Source organism: Salmo trutta, chromosome 26, assembly GCF_901001165.1.
Source record: "Salmo trutta chromosome 26, fSalTru1.1, whole genome shotgun sequence".
NCBI lineage: Eukaryota > Metazoa > Chordata > Actinopteri > Salmoniformes > Salmonidae > Salmo > Salmo trutta.
In genome coordinates this window covers 1,805,870-1,826,375 of record NC_042982.1, presented here as the reverse complement: position 1 = coordinate 1,826,375, position 20,506 = coordinate 1,805,870, and positions in this window count along the sequence as shown.

Below are 20,506 nucleotides of genomic sequence, written 5' to 3'. Positions count from 1 at the left end.
AAGCTAACTAAAAAGCAGCATTCCCCAAGAGAGGATGACTTTCACTTCAGCAGTGATAAATTCATGAACTTCAGTGACGAAAAGATCAAGATCATTAGAAAGCAAATTACGGACTCCTCTTTGAATCTGCGTATTTCTCCAAAGCTCAGTTGTCCTGAGTCTGCACAACACTGCCAGGATCTAGGATCAAGGGAGAAACGCAAGTTTTTAAATAATATATCTTGACACATTGATGAAAATAGTAATGGCCTCTAAACCTTCAAGCTGCATACTGGAACCTATTCCAACTAAACTACTGAAAGAGCTGCTTCCTGTGCTTGGCTATGTTGAACATAATAAACGGCTCCCTATCCACCGGATGTGTACCATACTCACTAAAAGGGGCAGTAATAAAGCCTCTCTTGAAAAAGCCAAACCTTGACCCAGAAACTATAAAAAACTATCAGCCTATATCGAATCTCCCATTCCTCTCAACATTTTTTGAAAAAGCTGTTGCGCAGCAACTCACTGCTTTCCTGAAGACAAACAATGTATACGAAACACTTCAGTCTGGTTTTAGACCCCATCATAGCACTTAGACTGCACTTGTGAAGGTGGTAATTGACCTTTTAATGGCATCAGACCAAGGCTCTGCATCTGTCCTCGTGCTCCTAGACCTTAGTGCTGCTTTTGACACCATCAATCACCACATTCTTTTGGAGAGATTGGAAACCCAAATTGGCCTACACGGACAAGTTCTGGCCTGGTTTAGATCTTATCTGGCGGAAAGATATCAGTTTGTCTCTGTGGATGGTTTGTCCTCTGACAAATCAACTGTGTATTTTGGTGTTCCTCAAGGTTCCATTTTAGGACCACTTGTTTTCACTATATATTTTACCTCTTGGTGATGTCATTCAGAAACACAATGTTAACTTTCACTGCTATGTGGACGATACACAGCTGTACATTTTCTTGAAACTTGGTGAAGCCCCAAAATTGCCCTCCCTGGAAGCCTGTGTTTCAGACATAAGGAAGCGGATAGTGGCAAATGTTTTACTTTTAAACTCGGACAAAACAGAGATGCTTGTTCTAGGTCCCAAGAAACAAGGAGATCTTCTGTTGGATCTGACAATTAATCTTGATGGTTGTACAGTCGTCTCAAATAAAATTGTGAAGGACCTCGGCGTTACTCTGGACCCCGATTTCTCTTTTCAAGAACATATCAAGACTTTCTGGGTGAGTCTCTAGCTAGCTACATAGTTGTCTTTGCATCAAGTATAAAGGTGTAGCTAAAGGTGTAGGTGTAGCTTTGAGAAACTAACTTTGAGAAACTAACAAGGTTAGCTAGCCAGCTGTATTCGTTCGCGCCGTTTTCCAAACGGCGTCAACACCACAACACCACAGCCACTGCTAGCTAGCCAACTTTACCAACTAACAGTACTGTAGAAACTAAATACATTACAACGGAATGATTTGATTAGTGTAATGTTAGCTAGCTACATAGTTATCTCTGTATCAAAGATAAAAGATAAAGGTTAACGCAGCCACTGCTAGCTAGCCAACTCTACCAGCTAGCAGTACTGTATCATTTTTAGTCAATAAAATGTTTTCAACGTAAGCTTAACTTTCTGAACTTTCGAGTTGTGTAGTCCACTTGTGTAGCTAGCAGGACTGACTTTGTGTTAGCTAGCCAAAGTTTAATTACTTCTGCATTATGAAAGGAACTAGACACGGACACGAATGATCCATTGGTAGTTTGTTGTAACCAAGTATTGGTGCTAACCGTGTGTTATTGGATGCTAGCATGCTAGTTAGCTACGGTGTCATAGGACACGGTGCACTGGGTGGGTTTCACGCAAGAATACTGTACCAAGTTATCTAGCTGAATAAACTAAGTTTGAGCCTATTCCTGGAACCATTGAACCACTGTAGTTTACATCAATTATCATTTCTAAAGTTGAAGTTGGAAAAGTTATATTTGAGTGTTTCAGTGAATGGTTAGTGAGGGAGGCCCTGCTCTCTCGCTTCCCCAGTTGTTTAGTTAATTTTCATTCCAATCTCCTTTGCATTAGCGTAGCCTCTCCTGTAGCCTGTCAACTATGTGTCTGTCTATCCCTGTTCTCTCCTCTCTGCGCAGGCCACACAAACGCTTCACACCGCATGGCCGCTGCCACTCTAACCTGGTGGTCCCAGCGCGCACAACCCACGTGGAGTTCCAGGTCTCCGGCAGCCTCTGGAACTGCTGGTCTGCAGCCAAAAAGGCAGAGTTCATCTCAGCCTATGCTACCCTCCAGTCCCTAGACTTCTTGGCGCTGACGGAAACATGGATTACCACAGAAAACACTGCTACTCCTACAGCTCTCTCCTCGTCTGACCACGTGTTCTCGCATACCCCGAGAGCATCTGGTCAGCGGGGTGGTGGCACTGGAATCCTCATCTCTCCCAAGTGGACATTCACTCTTTCTCCCCTGACCCATCTGTCTATCTCCTCCTTTGAATTCCATGCTGTCACAGTCACTAGCCCATTCAAGCTTAACATCCTTATCATTTATCGCCCTCCAGGTTCGTTTGGAGAGTTCATCAATGAGCTTGACGCCTTGATAAGTTCCTTTCCTGAGGATGGCTCACCCCTCACAATTCTGGGTGACTTGAACCTCCCTCCGTCTACCTTTGACTCATTTCTCTCTGCCTCCTTCTTTCCACTCCTCTCCTCTTTTGACCTCACCCTCTCACCCCCCCCCTACTCACAAGGCAGGCAATACGCTTGACCTCATCTTTACTAGATGCTGTTCTTCTACTAATCTCACTGCAACTCCCCTCCAAGTCTCCGACCACTACCTTGTATCCTTTTCCCTCTCGCTCTCATCCAACACTACTCACTCTGCCCCTACTCAGATGGTATTGCGCCATCGCAACCTTCGCTCTCTCTCTCCTGCTACTCTCTCCTCTTCCATCCTATCATCTCTTCCCTCTGCTCAATCCTTCTCCAACCAATCTCCTGATTCTGCCTCCTCAACCCTCCTCTCCTCCCTTTCTGCATCCTTTGACTCTCTATGTCCCCTATCCTTTTTGATATAAATATGAACTTGATTGAACAAAACATGCATGTATTGTATAACATAATGTCCTAGGTGTGTCATCTGATGAAGATCAAAGGTTAGTGCTGCATTTAGCTGTCTTCTGGGTTTTTGTGACATTATATGCTAGCTTGAAAAATGGGTGTCTGATTATTTCTGGCTGGGTACTCTGCTGACATAATCTAATGTTTTGCTTTCGTTGTAAAGCCTTTTTGAAATCGGACAGTGTGGTTAGATTAACGAGAGTCTTGTCTTTAAAATGCTGTAAAATAGTCATATGTTTGAGAAATGGAAGTAATAGCATTTCTAAGGTATTTGAATAACGCGCCACAGGATTCCACTGGCTGTTACGTAGGTGGGACGATTTGGTGCCACCTACCCTAGAGAGGTTAAACCCCTACAACTCATCCAGAACGCCGCAGCCCGTCTGGTGTTCAACCTTCCCAAGTTCTCTCACGTCACCCCGCTCCTCCGCACACTCCACTGGCTTCCAGTTGAAGCTCGCCTCTGCTACAAGACCATGGTGCTTGCCTACGGAGCTGTGAGGGGAACGGCACCTCCGTACCTTCAGGCTCTGATCAGTCCCTACACCCAAAGAAGGGCACTGCGTTCATCCACCTCTGGCCTGCTCTCCTCCATACCGCTGCGGAAGCACAGTTCCCGCTCAGCCCAGTCAAAACTGTTCGCAGCTCTTGCACCCCAATGGTAGAACAAGCTCCCTCACGACGCCAGGACAGCGGACTCAATCACCACCTTCCGGAGACACCTGAAACCCCACCTCTTTAAGGAATACCTGGGATAGGATTAAGTAATCCTTCTAACCCTCCCCCCCTACCCTCCCCCCAAAAATATATATATATACTATTGTAAAGTGGTTGTTCCACTGGATATCATAAGGTGAATGCAACAATTTGTAAGTCGCTCTGGATGAGAGCGGCTGCTAAATGACGTAAATGTAAATGTAAATGTATTTCAAGGACAGCTTTTTTCAATCTACGTAACTTTGCAAAAATCTGAAACTTTCTGTCCAAAAATGTGGCAGAAATCCATGCTTTTGTCACTTCCAGATTAGACTTCTGCAATGGTCCGGCTACTCGGATAAAGCACTAAATAAACTGCGGTAAGTGCTAAACACGGCTGCTAGAATCTTGACTAGAACCAAGAAATTTGATCATATTACTCCAGTGCTAGCCTCTCTACACTGGGTTCCTGTTAAGGCTAGGCCTGATTTCAAGGTTTTACTGATAACCTACAAAGCATTACATGAGCTTGCTCCTACCTATCCCTCCGATTTGGTCCTGCCGTACATACCTACACGTACGCTACAGTCACAAGACACAGGCCTCCTTATTGTCCCTAGAATTTCTAAGCAAACAGCTGGAGACAGGGCTTTCTCCTACAGAGCTCAATTTTTATGGAATGGTCTGCCTATCCATGTTAGAGACGCAGACTCGGTCTCGACCTTTTTATTGAAGACTCATCTCTTCAGTAGGTCCTGTGATTGAGTATAGTCTGGCCCAGGGGTGTGAATGTGAACGGAAAGGCAATGTCTCTGCCTGTCCTGGTCCCCTCTCTCCACTGGGATTCTCTGCCTTTAACCCTATTACGGGGACTGAATCACTGGTTTACTGGTGCTCTTCCATGCCGTCCCTAAGAGGGGTGTGTCACTTGAGTGGGTTGAGTCCCTGACGGGATCTTCCTGTCCGGGTTGGCGCCCCCCTCGGGTTCGTGCCGTGGGGAGTTCTTTGTGGGCTATACTCGGCCTTGTGTCAGGGTAGTAAGTTGGTGGTTTGAAGATATCCCACTAGTGGTGTGGGGGCTGTGCTTTGGCAAAATGGGTAGGGTTATATCCTGCCTGGTTGGCCCTGTCTGGGGGTATCGTCAGACAGGGCCACAGTGTCTCCCGACCCCTCGTGTCTCAGCCTCCAGTATTTATGCTGCAATAGTTTATGTGTCAGGGGGCTAGGGTCAGTCTGTTATATATGGAGAATTTCTCCTGTCTTATCCGATGTCCTGTGTGATCTTAAGTATGCTCCCTCTAATTCTCTCTCTCTCTCCCTCCCCTCCCCTCCCGGAGGACCTGAGCCCTGGAACCATGCCTCAGGACTACCTGGCCTGATGACTCCTTGATGTACCCAGTACACCTTGGTCATGCTGCTGCTCCAGTTTCAACTGTTCTGCCTGCTGCTATGGAACCCTGACCTGTTCACCGGACGTGCTACCTTGTCCCGGACCTGCTGTTTTCGACTCTCTCCCTCTACCGCACCTGCTGTCTCTAACTCTGAATGCTCGGCTATGAAAAGCCAACTGACATTTACTCCTGAGGTGCTGACCTGTTGCACCCTCTACAACCACTGTGGTTATTTTTATTTGACCCCTCTGGTTATCTATGAACGGTTGAACATCTTGGCCATGTACTGTTATAATCTCTACCCGGCATAGCCAGAAGAACACTGGCCACCCCTCAGAGCCTGGTTCCTCTCTAGGTTTCTTCCTAGGTTCCTGCCTTTCTAGGGAGTTTTTCCTAGCCACCGTGCTTCTACATCTGCATAGCTTGCTGTTAGGGGTTTTAGGCTGGGTTTCTGTGTAGCACTTTGTGATATCGGCTGATATAATAGGGCTTTATAAATACATTTGATTGATTGAACTATGCTCAGATTGAGAAAGAGGCATTGGCATTGTGATATGCTTGTGAGAAATTCCATGTGTTAATCTATGGTAAAACAGTGTGGGACAAAACTATTGTAAAGAAGGGTCTAACATACACACCACCAAGGGTACAGAGACTTTTTTAAAAACTTAACAGAAATATGACCTAACTCGAGTACAGGCCAGGGAAAGAATTGTTAGTGGCAGACACATTGTCCAGAGCTTTAGACAGCTCAGAACCAAACCAGATATATGAGCAGGACGAGACCATACATGTAAACCTTATCAGAAAGAGTTGCCCAGTCTCAGATGAAATGTGGACAATTATTTCACGTGCTACTGCAGAAGAGGAGTGTTAGCAAAGGGTGATTCAAGCAATAACATCCAGGTGGTCTGTACAAGCTATACCATACCCTTATGACCAGTACAGGGATGAGCTATCTGTTAGGGATGCACAGTATATCGGTGCACAGTATATCGGCCGATATTAGACAAAAATGACAACATTGACCCGATGTCTAGTTTAACGCCGATGTCGAAAACCAAATGTCAAAGCTGAAGTGCATACCTATATAACGTTGGTAGGTGATGTAATGACGCCACGGAAAATACAGAGCTACATGTGCAACACAGCATTCCTCACCTAGCCCACAATGTCTGCGGTGTGGATCTATTTTGAAGTTTCAAAGGAAGATAACAAAAAGGCCGTATGCAACGTTTGTTCTGCTATTATTTCCCGAGGAGGGGAGAAAGTAAAATCTTGCATTACCACAAACCTAATTACTCATTTGAAAGCACATCACCCCCAGATGTTCAGTGACTACTTTGAACAAAAGCATAAAAATACTAGGCGCACACTTCCAACAACTAAACAAGTTCAAGTCTAGCAGTCATTTGAAAGAGTAAGAAAATTTCAGCGAGACAACTCAAAGGCAAAATCCATTAACGCCAAGATAATGTAATTAACTCCCCTTGACAATCAACCGTTCTCTGTCATGGATGATGTTGGCTTTCGCCGACTGGTCGAGCACCTCGAGTCCCGGTACACACAACCAAGTAGGCACTATTTTTCAGATGTTGCCCTACCGGAGTTACACATTATTGTTGAATCGCACATATACGAGCTACTTCAAATCAAATCAAATCAAAGTTTATTTGTCACGTGCGCCGAATACAACAGTTGTAGATCTTACAGTGAAATGCTTACTTACAGGCTCTCACCAACAGTGCAAAAGAGGTATTAGATGAACAATAGGTAGGTAAAGAAATAAAACAACAGTAAAAAGACAGGCTATATAAAGTAGTGAGGCTATAAAAGTAGCGAGGCTACATGCAGACACCGGTTAGTCAGGCTGATTGAGGTAGTATGTACATGTAGATATGGTTAAAGTGACTCTCTCTGATGAACAGAGAGTAGCAGTAGCATAAAAGAGGGGTTGGCGGGTGGTGGGTGGGACACAATGTAGATAGCCCGGTTAGCCAATGTGCGGGAGCACTGGTTGGTCCGCCCAGTTGAGGTAGTATGTACATGAATGTATAGATAAAGTGACTATGCATATATGATAAACAGAGAGTAGGAGCAGCGTAAAAAGAGGTGTTGGGGGGCACACAATGAAAATAGTCTGGGTAGCCATTTGATTACCTGCTCAGGAGTCTTATGGCTTGCGGGTAAAAACTGTTGAGAAGCCTTTTTGTCCTAGATTTGGCACTCCGGTACCGCTTGCCATGAGGTAGTAGAGAGAACAGTCTATGACTGGGGTGGCTGAGGTTTTTGACAATTTTTAGGGCCTTCCTCTGACACCTCCTGGCGCAGGCAGCTTAGCCCCAGTGATGTACTCAGGCAGCTTAGCCCCAGTGATGTACTGGGCCGTACGCACTACCCTCTGTAGTGCCTTGCGGTCAGAGGCCGAGCAATTGCCGTACCAGGCAGTGATGCAACCAGTCAGCATGCTCTCGATGGTGCAGCTGTAGAACCTTTTGAGAATCTCAGGACCCATGCCAAATCTTTTTAGTTTCCTGAGGGAGAATAGGCTTTGTTGTGCCCTCTTCACGACTGTCTTGGTGTGTTTGGACCATGTTAGTTTGTTGTTGATGTGGACACCAAGGAACTCGAAGCTCTCAACCTGCTCCACTACAGCCCCGTTGATGAGAATGGGGGTGTGCTCGGTCCTCCTTTTCCTGTAGTCCACAATCATCTCCTTAGTCTTGGTTACGTTGAGGGATAGGTTGTTATTCTGGCACCACCCATCCAGGTCTCTGACTTCCTCCTTATAGGCTGTCTCGTCGTTTTCGGTGATCAGGCCTACCACTGTTGTGTCGTCTGCAAACTTAATGATGGTGTTGGAGTCATGCCTGGCCATGCAGTCGTGGGTGAACAGGGAGTACAGGAGGAGACTGAGCATGCACCCCTGAGGAGCTCCAGTGTTGAGGATCAGAGTGGCAGATGTGTTGCTACCTACCCTCACCACCTGGGGGCGGCCCGTCAGCACATGCCCGGAGCACACATCCTGGTAATTCCGTCTGGCCCAGCAGCCTTGTGTATGTTGACCTGTTTAAAGGTCTTACTCACGTCGGCTACAGAGAGCGGGATCACACAGTCGTCCGGAACAGCTGATGCTCTCATGCATGCCTCAGTGTTGCTTCCCTCGAAGCGAGCATAGAAGTGATTTAGCTCGTCTGGTGGGCTCGTGTCACTGGGCAGCTCGCGGCTGTGCTTCCCTTTGTAGTCTGTAATAGTTTGCAAGCCCTGCCACATAAGACGAGCGTCGGCGCCGGTGTAGTATGATTCAATCTTAGCCCTGTATTGACGCTTTGCCTGTTTGATGGTTCGTTGCAGGGCATAGCAGGATTTCTTGTAAGCTTCCGGGTTAGAGTCCCGCACCTTGAAAACGGCAGCTCTACCCTTTCGCTCAGTAAGAATGCTGCCTGTAATCCATGGCTTCTGGTTGGGGTATGTACGTACAGTCACTGTGGGGACGACGTCCTCGATGCACTTATTGAGCCAGTGACTGATGTGGTGTACTCCTCAATGCCATCGGAAGAATCCCGGAACACGTTCCAGTCTGTGATAGCATAACAGTCCTGTAGTTTTGCTTCTGCTTCATCTGACCACTTTTTTATAGACCGAGTCACTGGTGCTTCCTGATTAAATTTTTGCTTGTAAGCTGGAATCAGGAGGATAGAGTTGTGGTCGGATTTACCAAATGGAAGGCGAGGAAGAGCTTTGTACGTGTCTCTGTGGCTGGAGTACAGGTGATCTAGAATTCAAGCCTTTTGGTTGCACATTTACATGTTGATAGAAATTTGGTAGAACTGATTTAAGTTTCCCTGCATTAAAGTCTCTGACCACTAGGAGCGCCGCCTCTGGGTGAGTGGTTTCTTGTTTGCTTATTTCCTAATGCAGCTGACTGAGTGCAGTCTTACTGCCAGCATCTGTTTATGTTGGTAAATAAACAGCCACGAAAACTATAGCTGAAAACTCTCTAGGCAAGTAGAGTGGCCTGCAATTTATCACAATATACTTTACATCAGGCGAGCAAAATCTCGAGACTTCCTTAGATTTCATGCACCAGCTGTTGTTTACAAATATGCACAGACTGCCCCCCCCTCGTCTTACCGGAGTGTGCTGTTCTATCTTGCCGGTGCAGCATGTATCCCGCTAGCTGAATATCCATGTCGTCATTCAGCCACGATTCTGTGAAACATAGGATATTACAGTTTTTTGATGTCCCGTTGGTAGGATATTCGTGATCGTACCTCGTCTAGTTTATTGTCCAATGATTGCACGTTGGCGAGTAGTATTGACGGTAATGGCAACTTTCCCACTCGCTTTTTCCAGGTCCTGACCAGGCATCCGGCTCTTTGTCCTCTGTACCTGCGTCGCTTCCTCTTGCAAATAACGGGGATGTCAGACCTGTCGGGTGTTTGGAGAATGTCTTCTGCATCTTGCTTGTTGAAGAAAAAAATCTTAGTCTAATCCGAGGTGAGTGATCGCTGTCCTGATATCCAGAAGCTCTTTTTTCCGTAAAATACGGTTGCAGAAACATTATGTACAAAAGAAGTTACAAATAACGCGAGAAAAACACATAATAACACAATTGGTTGGGCGCCCGTAAAACTGCTGCCGTTTCTTCTAGCGCTATGGGCATCGCTGCTATTAGCTTCACGACTGCCATTTGGAAAAGTTTGGCATGGATAAAATGTATATTTCTGAAGATGAAGACATATTTGCAAGAGCACAAAATAAAGGAGGTTTTAAAATACTGTAGTGACACCTAGGAACCTCATCAGGAGGTTGGCTTTGACTATAGCTGCTTTGACTATAGCAGACAAATTTGCTTGTGTCAAATTTTGAAATCTATCTAAATAATATTTGGAAAAGCAACTCCAGTCTGCCCCACATAATCAATGTATTATATGGCCCGACAACATATCATCATAACCTCTGGCCATTGATGGAGAGAAAAGAGATGCTGTGCTTGTATTCACTTGTCCGGCCTCTTTGTCACATCTACTCCCGCTCCTCCCCTTCAGCGTTCCACATCACAGGGTTTACTAACCACCGGTCCTAGCATTCATCATTACGCGCACCTGGCATTCATCATCACGCGCACCTGGCATTCATCATCACGCGCACCTGCGCTTCATCATTAGGCACAGCTGGACTCCATCACTTCACTGATTACCTCCCCTATATCTGTTACCTCCTTAGTTCCATTCTCCAGGCAGTACTGACTATGTGTTTCAAGTCCACATGCTGCTTGTTATAGTGGGCTATGGTCCGGTTATTATTAAACTTGCACTTGCTTTCTGACTCCCAGCGTATAAGTTACAGAATACTGCCTCAACAAATGGAAGCAGTGGGTAATCAGGACATCTCCCAGATGGTTGACGAACAGGGATACCTACTTAGTCGACACCACGACCAGTGGAAGAGGTTCTTCAACGTCTTGAACATGCCCGAGAGGCGTTGACTTCATCTAGCGGAAGATACTCTGCCACCAGTCAACCCAGTGAGCCAGCACACCAGTAAACTTGGCAGTCCACCTATATCAGCGATGACCGTCTGTCCCTCCCGGATAAATATGATGGAACCTCATCTAAATGCCATGGCTTCCTACTCCAGTTCTCCCTCTATTTTGCGCACCAGATGGGAGCTCCCACCACTGAGAGGTCCAAGGTTGCCACAGTTATTTCTCTGCTGTTGGAGTGGGCTATGGCTGTCTGGGAGAGGGAGGAGGAGATGGATTCATATGGGGGGTTCATGGCTCTGTTCAGAGGTACCTTCGCTCATAAATCGGCGGGCAGAGAGAGGGGTGTGCGCCTATTCCAACTACGGCAGGATGACTAGACCACTGCTGAGTACACGCTCAGCTTCCCGACTGTAGCAGCATCCAGCGGATGGAATGAGCCGGCACTCCGTACGCTATTCAGTAGAGAACTGCGCAAGGAGTTCTCTACTGGCATGTCAAGATGACACTCTCCTTGGACGCACACATCGCGATGGCCATCCGTCTGGATAACCTACTTCGGGAGCGTCGGTACCCTCATCGCTTCTCTCCCTCCTTCAGTGACCACTCTGTATCAGAGCCTGAGCCCATGGAGGTAGGGGTCACATGCCTCTCCACGGCTGAACGACGTCGACGGAAACAGCTGGGACTCTATCCCTATTGTGGTCAAGGAGGGCTTCAGCAGTGTCCGGTACGTCCTAACTCGGGATCCACGAGATCAGAAGGACAGCCACGTATATCTTCCACCCCCTGGCGCAGACCCTTGCCACGCGTCCGGTCATTCATCATTAAGCGCACCTGCGCTTCATCATTAGGCACATCACTTCACTGATTACCTTCCCTATATTTTCTCCCGAGTGGCACAGCGGTCTAAGGCACTGCATCACAGCGCAAGAGGTGTCGAATCCAGGCTGTATCACATCCGGCCGTGATTGGGTGTCCCATAGGGCAGCGCACAATTGGCCCAGCGTCGCCCGGGGTAAGCCGTCATTGTAAATAAGAACTTGTTCTTAAGGTTAATTGAAAAAAATCTGTCACCCCCTCAGTTCCATTCCCCAGGCAGTATTGACTGAGTTTCATGTCTATACGATGCTTGTGATTGTTATATTCTATGTACCGTTTATTAAACTCACCACCTGCACTTGCTTTACGACTCCCAGCATATACGTTACACTCTTACAGAACAGAAAACGAACCCTTGCAAACACGACAGCCTATTCGGCAGGCTATTAAAGCTTTAATAAAACACTGTTTAACCACCAGTAACCCAGTCTACTAGCCAAACATGATGCTGAATCTTTCATGCGGGTCCAAGCCCCCCAGGCAGTACTGCATCAATCATCAAATTGCCCTAGTGGCTATTGTGTAATTCACAGGAATTGTTGTGTATCCTATAACAACCAAAGCCTCCAGAGCACATATTTGCACCCAGTGACACACTACGGAGCCCTGAAATCAAGTTTTCTAGATAAGTCAAATTTTAACAATGCAAACTCAAGATGGCGACCCAGGCAGGACTACAACTGAGGTGTCATCATTTCTGACGTCATTGTTATTAGGTTAAACTACATTGGTTGGGTATTTTTCATGACTTTCTTTTGACTAGTGATTTAAGCACTGCGGATCTGTCCCGGGGCATTGTTAAACATATGACCGACAAGTTTGCCTGACACATCCATCCCAGGCAGAGATGGAGAAGAGATGTGTGCATTTGACTGCAGACATTACGCCCAATAACCATAATATTTAGATTTCTGGAAAAGTTTATCACTAGCGAAAACAGCCGTGGGTTAGTAGCCTCAGATTACCTGGCATGAAACCTTTTGGGGCGGTTTCTAGATATAAAAATGATTTTTTTATAAAGATTCTCAATTGAACTTCCTTTAGTCAAGGACTAGGCTTATTCTCCATTGAGCATGTTTTTTAGGACTAGGTTTATTAATTCCTGGGAAACCGCCCCTTTTATACGGATTTAAATTCGATATGGTCTAACTTGATATTTCAGATGACAAACACATGTGGGAGTGGGACCCATATGACACATTAAATATATATTTTTTTTATCAACCCAGTTCATCAACACCAGTTTTATGGTAGGCCAGAAAAGATTATTGACTATTCATGAATTTATTTCCCTTTCATTATGTTTATATTATTCACATTTATGCTATGTCTCAGTATACATTTTCCCCTTTTGAGAAATCTCTTTCAGTCTTACAATAACAAGAGCCTATAGAAACTCCTATGCACTAGCTTGTCCTGTGGGTGCCACTGTGTACAATGAGGACTTCTGTTGGAAGACAGCCACTAAACCTGACAGCATTCGCTCGGGATCAGCCTCTAGGAACAGGAAGAACAACCCACATCCCACAACCACACTCAATCCTCCGGGCATATTTTGAAAAGTCTAAACAGTCATACATTTCCATTTCCTTTTTGAAGAAAGTAAAGCATCTTAGCTAAATGTTAGATTAATGTTTGTTAACTAACCTGTCTGTACCCTCTGATGCCGCTATCCAGGGTTGCATTTCAAATGGCACCCTATTCCCTACATAGTGCACTACTTTGGAACAGGGCCCATAGGGCTCCTGTCAAAAGTAGTGCACTGTACACTCTTAGAAAAAAGGGTTCCATAAGGGTTCTTCAGCTGTCCCCATAGGGGAAACCTTTTTCGTCCCAGGTAGCCATTTGTGGTTCCAGGTAGAATCCTTTTGGGTTCCATGTAGAACCCTCTGAACAGGTTCAGTTTCTAAATTAAGCTTCTAAATTTCTAACATCTTCCCTTCGGGATGCTGTGCTGTGGAACTAAAACGCTATTCTGAACGCGCTATTTGGAAACCATTATCTGCAATTGGTTGAATCCCGGTAAATATGAGTTTTGGGAGGTTCAGTTTTAGCAGAAGACAGCAGTACAACTTCACTCTAGTTGTGTGTTACCCTTATAGCGTTCCCCTTACAATTTACCTCTTGTGAGCTTTCGTCTTTTTACAGGGCTTCAGTTGAAACACACAATTCTCTCGCCAAGTCCCTCACTGCACACACAGAGATGAGGCACAACTACCACCAGCCCGGGCAATGGTCTGAGCTGCATGGCAACATGTCTCGCTACGGCTGCAGCGCACTGTACGGCGTCGCCCGCAGAGGTATAGTTAAGTTATGGGCTGCCTGGATGCATCCTATGAGTAGAGTGAAGTTACCTCTAGACAGTGATCTTGAGACAGTTTTGTATTTAACCAACTAATTGTTAACGTTAGGATTCGGGGAGGGGAAGCTGATTCTAGATCTGTACCTAGGGGAAACCCCGGAGCCATCCTACAAGGAAGTGGTGTGAATACCAAGGGCGCGAGGTGGTTGGAGTTGTCAACAAAGCAGCGTGACAGAAATATGATACCAAGTTTTTGAACTACTGGTAGTTTATTTGAAAAGATAATATAAAGTGGTCTATGCATTTGGACAACAGCGTAAATACACCTATTTCACTTTTGCATGTCACAAACTGAATGAACACTGCTGCACATGCTGCCACAGTTTTGATTATACTATTTAGAATCTGTAAGATGTGCGTGACTGGCTGCAGGGAAGTCAGGTGCAGGAGAGCAGAACTGAGTAATAACCGGAGCAGTTTAATATGCAAAACCAACGGCACCTAGAACAACAAAATATGGGTACAATTAACCCGTTGCGAACCAGTCAGAAGTGCACATACACTTTACAACAAACAATTCCACACTCAGACATGGGGGGAACAGAGGGTTATATACACGACAAGTAATGAGGTAATGTAAACCAGGTGTGTGGGAAAACAAGACAAAACAAATGGAAAATGAAAGGTGGATCGGCGATGGCTAGAAGACCGGTGACGTCGACCGCCACCCGAACAAGGAGAGGAACCGACTTCGGCGGAAGTCATAACAGAATCGAGCAGACAGCTCACAAGAATGAATGAGTGCACTAGGGAGAACGCAACAAGCATGCAGATGCAATAAGTGAAAACACATTATCTAACAAAATAGCTAGCTAACATTATCAAGGCACAAGGCGAGACCCAAATGCAGACACAGGAGGTAGATGGTTGAAGTCTTACAATGTTTATTAATCCAAAGGGGTAGGCAAGAGAATGGTCGAGGACAGGCAAAAAGGTCAAAACCAGATCAGAGTACAGGAGGTACAAAGTAGCAGACAGGCTCGTGGTCAAGGCAGGCACAGGTACAAAGTCCAGAAACAGGCAAGGATCAAAACCGGGAGGACTAGAAAAAGGAGAATGCAAAAAGCAGGAGAAGGGGGAAAACACTGGTTGACTTGGAAACATACAAGACGAACTGGCACAGAGAGACGGGAAACACAGGGATAAATACACTGGGGAAAATAAGCGACACCTGGAGGGGGTGGAGACAATAACAGGAACAGGTGAAACAGATCTGGGCATGACAGTACCCCCCCCCAGGGGGCCAGGTCCAAGACGTCTCTAGTAGGAACCCAGCACCTCTCTTCTGGGCCATAACCCTCCCAGTCAACCAGGTACTGGAAACTCCTGCCCAGTGGTCGAACCTTCAGGAGCCGTCTCACTATATACGCTGGCTGGCCACCGATAACCCGGGGGGAGGGATGGGCCTGGAGACAGAAGACAAAGGACAGTGAGACAGAGGCTTAATCCTAGACACATGGAAGGTAGGGTGAATACGGAGGGTACGGGGTAACACAAGACGGACAGCAGTGGAACTCAGGACTCTGGAGATGGGAAAAGGACCAATGAACAGGGGAGACAGCTTGCGGGACTCTCCCCGACGCGGCAGATCCCGAGTGGAAAGCCATACCCTCTGCCCAATGCGATAGCAGGGAGCTGGGGTCCGGCGACGGTCCGCTTGTTGACGATACCTAGTGTTGGTCTTGAGAATAGCCGCCCTGGCTCTTCTCCAGGTACATCGACAGCGGCGGACAAACATCTGGGCTGAGTGTGCGCTGACCTCCTGCTCTTATTCAGGGAAGAGTGGAGGCTGATACCCCATGGAGCACTCGAAAGGGGAGAGTCCCGTGGGAGAACTGGGAAGAGTGCTCTGGGCATACTCCACCCAGACCAGTTGATGGCTCCAGCTAGTGGGGTTTGTTGAGACCAGGCACCTTAAGGTTGGCTCGCTCCGACTGACCGTTAGTTTGGGGATGGAATCCGGATGACAGGCTGGCCGACGACCCAATAAGGGTGCAGAATGCCTTCCAGAACTGAGACGAGAACTGAGGACCCTGATCGGAGACCATGTTTACCAGGAGTCCATGGATCCGGAAGACATGCTGCACCATAAGCTGGGCCGTCTCCTTGGCAGAAGGTAGTTTGGGGAGAGGATTGCCCTCAGCAATGACATATCCCAGAAAGGTGATAGAAGAGTGGTGGAAGTCACACTTCTCGGCTTTCATGAACAATTGGTTCTCCAGGAGGCGCTGAAGGACCTGTCTGGCATGGAGTACATGTTTTTGGGCAGATCGGGAAAAAAACAGGATGTCGTCCAGGTAGATGAACACAAACCGGTTTAGAATGTCTGGAAGCACATCATTGACCAAAGCCTGGAAGACAGCGGGGGCGTTAGTGAGTCCAAATGGCATGACCTGGTACTCATAATGTCCACTGGCTGTGTTGAAGGCTGTCTTCCACTCATCCCCCTCGCGTATCCGAACCAGGTGGTAGGCATTCCGAAGGTCCAACTTGGAAAACATGGTAGCCCCCTGGAGAGGTTCAAATGCCGAGGAGAGGTAGAGGGTAATGATTTGACAGTGATATGATGCAGAAGGACAGACGGCCTCAGTGGCCAGAGACTCCTCTATGTACTCCTCCATAGCTTTGGTCTCTGGTCCGGACAGAGAATACAACCGACCCCGAGGTGGTGTAGTGCCTGGGAGAAGGTCAATGGCACAATCATAAGGACGGTGCGGGGGAAGGGAAGTAGCACTTCCAGGAGTTAATGGTATTCAGTAGGAATAGCAGAGACATCCACAGTCTTACTAACATCCTGAGGAGTACGACTTGGGGAAGGCTGTGCTGATTGAAGGCAGCGGGAAAGGCAAAAAGGACTCCAACCCAGGATGGAGCTTGTGGTCCAGTCAATCACAGGATTGTGCTTTTGTAGCCAGGAAAATCCCAATACAACCGGAACATGGGGAGATTCAATGAGGAGGAACTGTATGGTCTCAGTGTGGTTACCAGAAATCCGTAATTGAACGGGCACAGTACTATGGGTGACTATAGTACTATGGGGGACTATAGAGGGACCGTCCAATGCCCTAGCATCCATGGGCACAGAGAGAGGCTGAGTGGGAATACCAAGCTTCGAAGTTATCGTGGAATCCATAAGACATTCATCAGCCCCAGAGTCAATGAGAACTCAGAGAGACTTAGATTGGTCACCCCACAGCACAAGAGCAAAAAGGGGTGCGCGGGTGAAGGGAAGTAGAGGATTTCCAGTCTGACTCACCATAGTACTGGTACCCACTAGAGACAAGTGTTTCCTAAATCAAATCAAATCAAAATCAAATTTATTTATATAGCCCTTCGTACATCAGCTGAAATCTCAAAGTGCTGTACAGAAACCCAGCCTAAAACCCCAAACAGCAAGCAATGCATGTGAAAGAAGCACGGTGGCTGGGAAAAACTCCCTAGGAAAAACTCCTGAGAAAGGCCAAAAACCTAGGAAGAAACCTAGAGAGGAACCAGGCTATGAGGGGTGGCCAGTCCTCTTCTGGCTGTGCCGGGTGGATATTATAACAGAACATGGTCAAGATGTTAAAATGTTCGTAAATGACCAGCATGGTCAAATAATAATAATCATAGTAATTGTCGAGGGTGCAACAAGCACGTCCGGTGAACAGGTCAGGGTTCCGTAGCCGCAGGCAGAACAGTTGAAACTGGAGCAGCAGCATGGCCAGGTGGACTGGGGACAGCAAGGAGTCATCATGCCAGGTAGTCCTAGGGCTCAGGTCCTCCGAGAGAAAGAAAGAAAGAAAGAGAGAATTAGAGAGAGCATATTTACATTCACACAGGACACCGGATAAGACAAGAGAATACTCCAGATGTAACAGACTGACCCTAGCCCCCCGACACATAAACTACTGCAGCATAAATACTGGAGGCTGAGACAGGAGGGATCAGAAGACACTGTGGCCCCATCCGATGATACCCCCGGACAGGGCCAAACAGGCAGGATATAACCCCACCCACTTTGCCAAAGCTCAGCCCCCACACCACTAGAGGGATATCTACAACCACCAACTTACCGTCCGAAGACAAGGCCGAGTATAGCCCACAAAGATGTCCGCCACGGCACAACCCAAGGGGGGGGGGCGCCAATCCTAACAGGGCAGGTAGCTATAAAATGTCCTGCCCCTCCACAGTACAGGCAACAGTTATTATTCATCCTCCGTGAGCCCTCCCAAACTAGTTCTTCCCAACTGCATAGGCTCAGGAGTATCCAATTCACCCGTCGTAGATTCACGAGAGAGCTCAGGTGACTTCGACTCCTTTCGGAAGAGCTGCCTTTGGAAACATACGGATTCCATAGGAGGTGAATGCGCCATATCGTGTGCACGAGTGTGCCTGAGACCAGACCTCCTCTCACTCTTGCGTTCCCGTAGGCGTCCATCAATTTTAATGGATAAGGCGATAAGAGAGTCGAGGTCCACCGGCAGTTCCCGAGCAGCTAGCTCATCCTTTACCTCCTCAGATAATCCGTGCAGAAAAGTATCGAAAAGAGACTCCGTATTCCAGGCACTCTCGGCGGCCAACATGCAAAAGTCCACAGTGTAGTCTGCCGCACAGCGGGAGTTTTGACGTAAGTCAAGCAGTTTGCTGGCTGCCTTTCTCCCGGATACCAGAGACTCAAAAACTTTTCTCACCTTTGCCATGAATTCCTCCAAATGACCGCAAATGGCAGATTGTTGTTCCCAAACTGCCGTAGCCCAGGAGAGCGCCCTTGCCGACATTAGTGAAATTATATACGCTATCTTCGATCGGTCTGAAGAAAACGAAGATGACTGTAGCTCAAAAGGCTGGTCCAAGTCTGCTGGGTCTGACAGGGCCAGTTCATACTATCGAAGCACAAGGCGAGACCCAAATGCAGACACAGGAGGTAGATGGTTGGAGTCTTACAATGTTAATTAATCCATAGGGGTAGGCAAGAGAATGGTCGTGGACAGGCAAAGAGGTCAAAACCATATCAGAGTACAGGAGGTACAAAGAGGCAGACAGGCTCGTGGCCAAGGCAGGCACAGGTACAAAGTCCAGAAACAGGCAAGGGTCAAAACCGGGATTACTAGAAAAAGGAGAATACAAAAAGCATGGGGAATGGAAAAAACACTGGTTGACTTGGAAACATACACGACGAACTGACACAGAGAGACAGGAAACACAGGGATAAATACACTGGGGAAAATAAGTGACACCTGGAGGGGGTGGAGACAATAACAGGAACAGGTGAAACCGGTCAGAGCGTGACAAACATGTCACAAAGCAAGATAAGTTTTATTCTGAAATAACTTCACATTTCCGAGTTAGTCAAATATTAGATTAGAACGTCTTGAAATTGCCTATGGCGCTAACTAGCTAGAAAGCTAGCTGCTTATTAAAGGTAGATAAACTAGTTAAAAATCGAACATTTTCGAAAATTTACTGTGGCATGCTATTTAATTTGATCATGCTTTGTAAATCATTCGGTTTTATGCTGTTTTAGTCCACACAACATGTCACCCAGTCACCTACAGTAGAACCTGATAAACAACATGGGGGGAAAACAATAGAATTGGCCATGCTTTTTTGTGTTACCAGATCAGCGATGAGAAGGTTCTAGCTAGTGTGTCCTTCGACTCTTGTTGGATGTAGTTGTCCGGTTTATCAGGTCCCAGGCTCCAATGACTGTTATGATTATTTATTTCCAAGTTAATTATTGTCTTTTTCTTTTTGCTTTAGCGTCATCTGTACCTGACAGAGCCGATCTAGTCTCACGTGCGGAAGTAAGCCGTCTGGGGCAAGAAACTCATTGGGAGGGAGAGTAGAGCAGACCCAGAAGTTCTGACAGAATGGACATACATTTGAGCGCCCAAGGACGGTCCATTTACTTTGTGCTGTTGAGCGTGGTGCTATGAAATCCTGCAATTTCATTGTGGCAATTCCCTCAATTCCCTCTCAATAGCTGGCAAAACAATCCAAGCAATGTTCTCATGGCCTATGCACCCACGGAGGCGGAGCTGCTTCTGCTGGTAGTAACTGAGGGGCAGAGTAGTAAGTATGTACAGCTTGTTTTGAACAATATATTTTTTAAACAGGAAAATGTACACATTTAGAGGACTTCAATGAACATTTAAAACACAGCCTATGAATTATAATATATAAACTTGAATAAAAATATGAGAACTTTGTGTTGTTGTAGACCAATCGCACATGCCGCTGCTATAAGGCATCTTATTCCCTTTTCTTTTGACAAGTAGGGAATATTATATAGTGCAGGGATGGGCTACTGGCAGCCACCGGTCCCGCTTTTGTAAGGTTGCAGATCAATTTCCCCAAAAAATGAATAAAAATTCGAATAAATACATTTGGAACTCAGTTGAAGTAGAATACACAGTGTGCAATTTCAAAATGTGGTTGTGCATCAATAGGTTTTCTCTACACCCCATGGCAAAATGAGTAAAATTGTACAAGAGTTATACAATTGCAAAATGTTCACTTCCAACCCATGGCAAAATGTGTAGAATTGCAGCAAACTTGCTTTAAAATGGCAACATTTTCTATGCCCCTTGACAAAATGTGTAGAA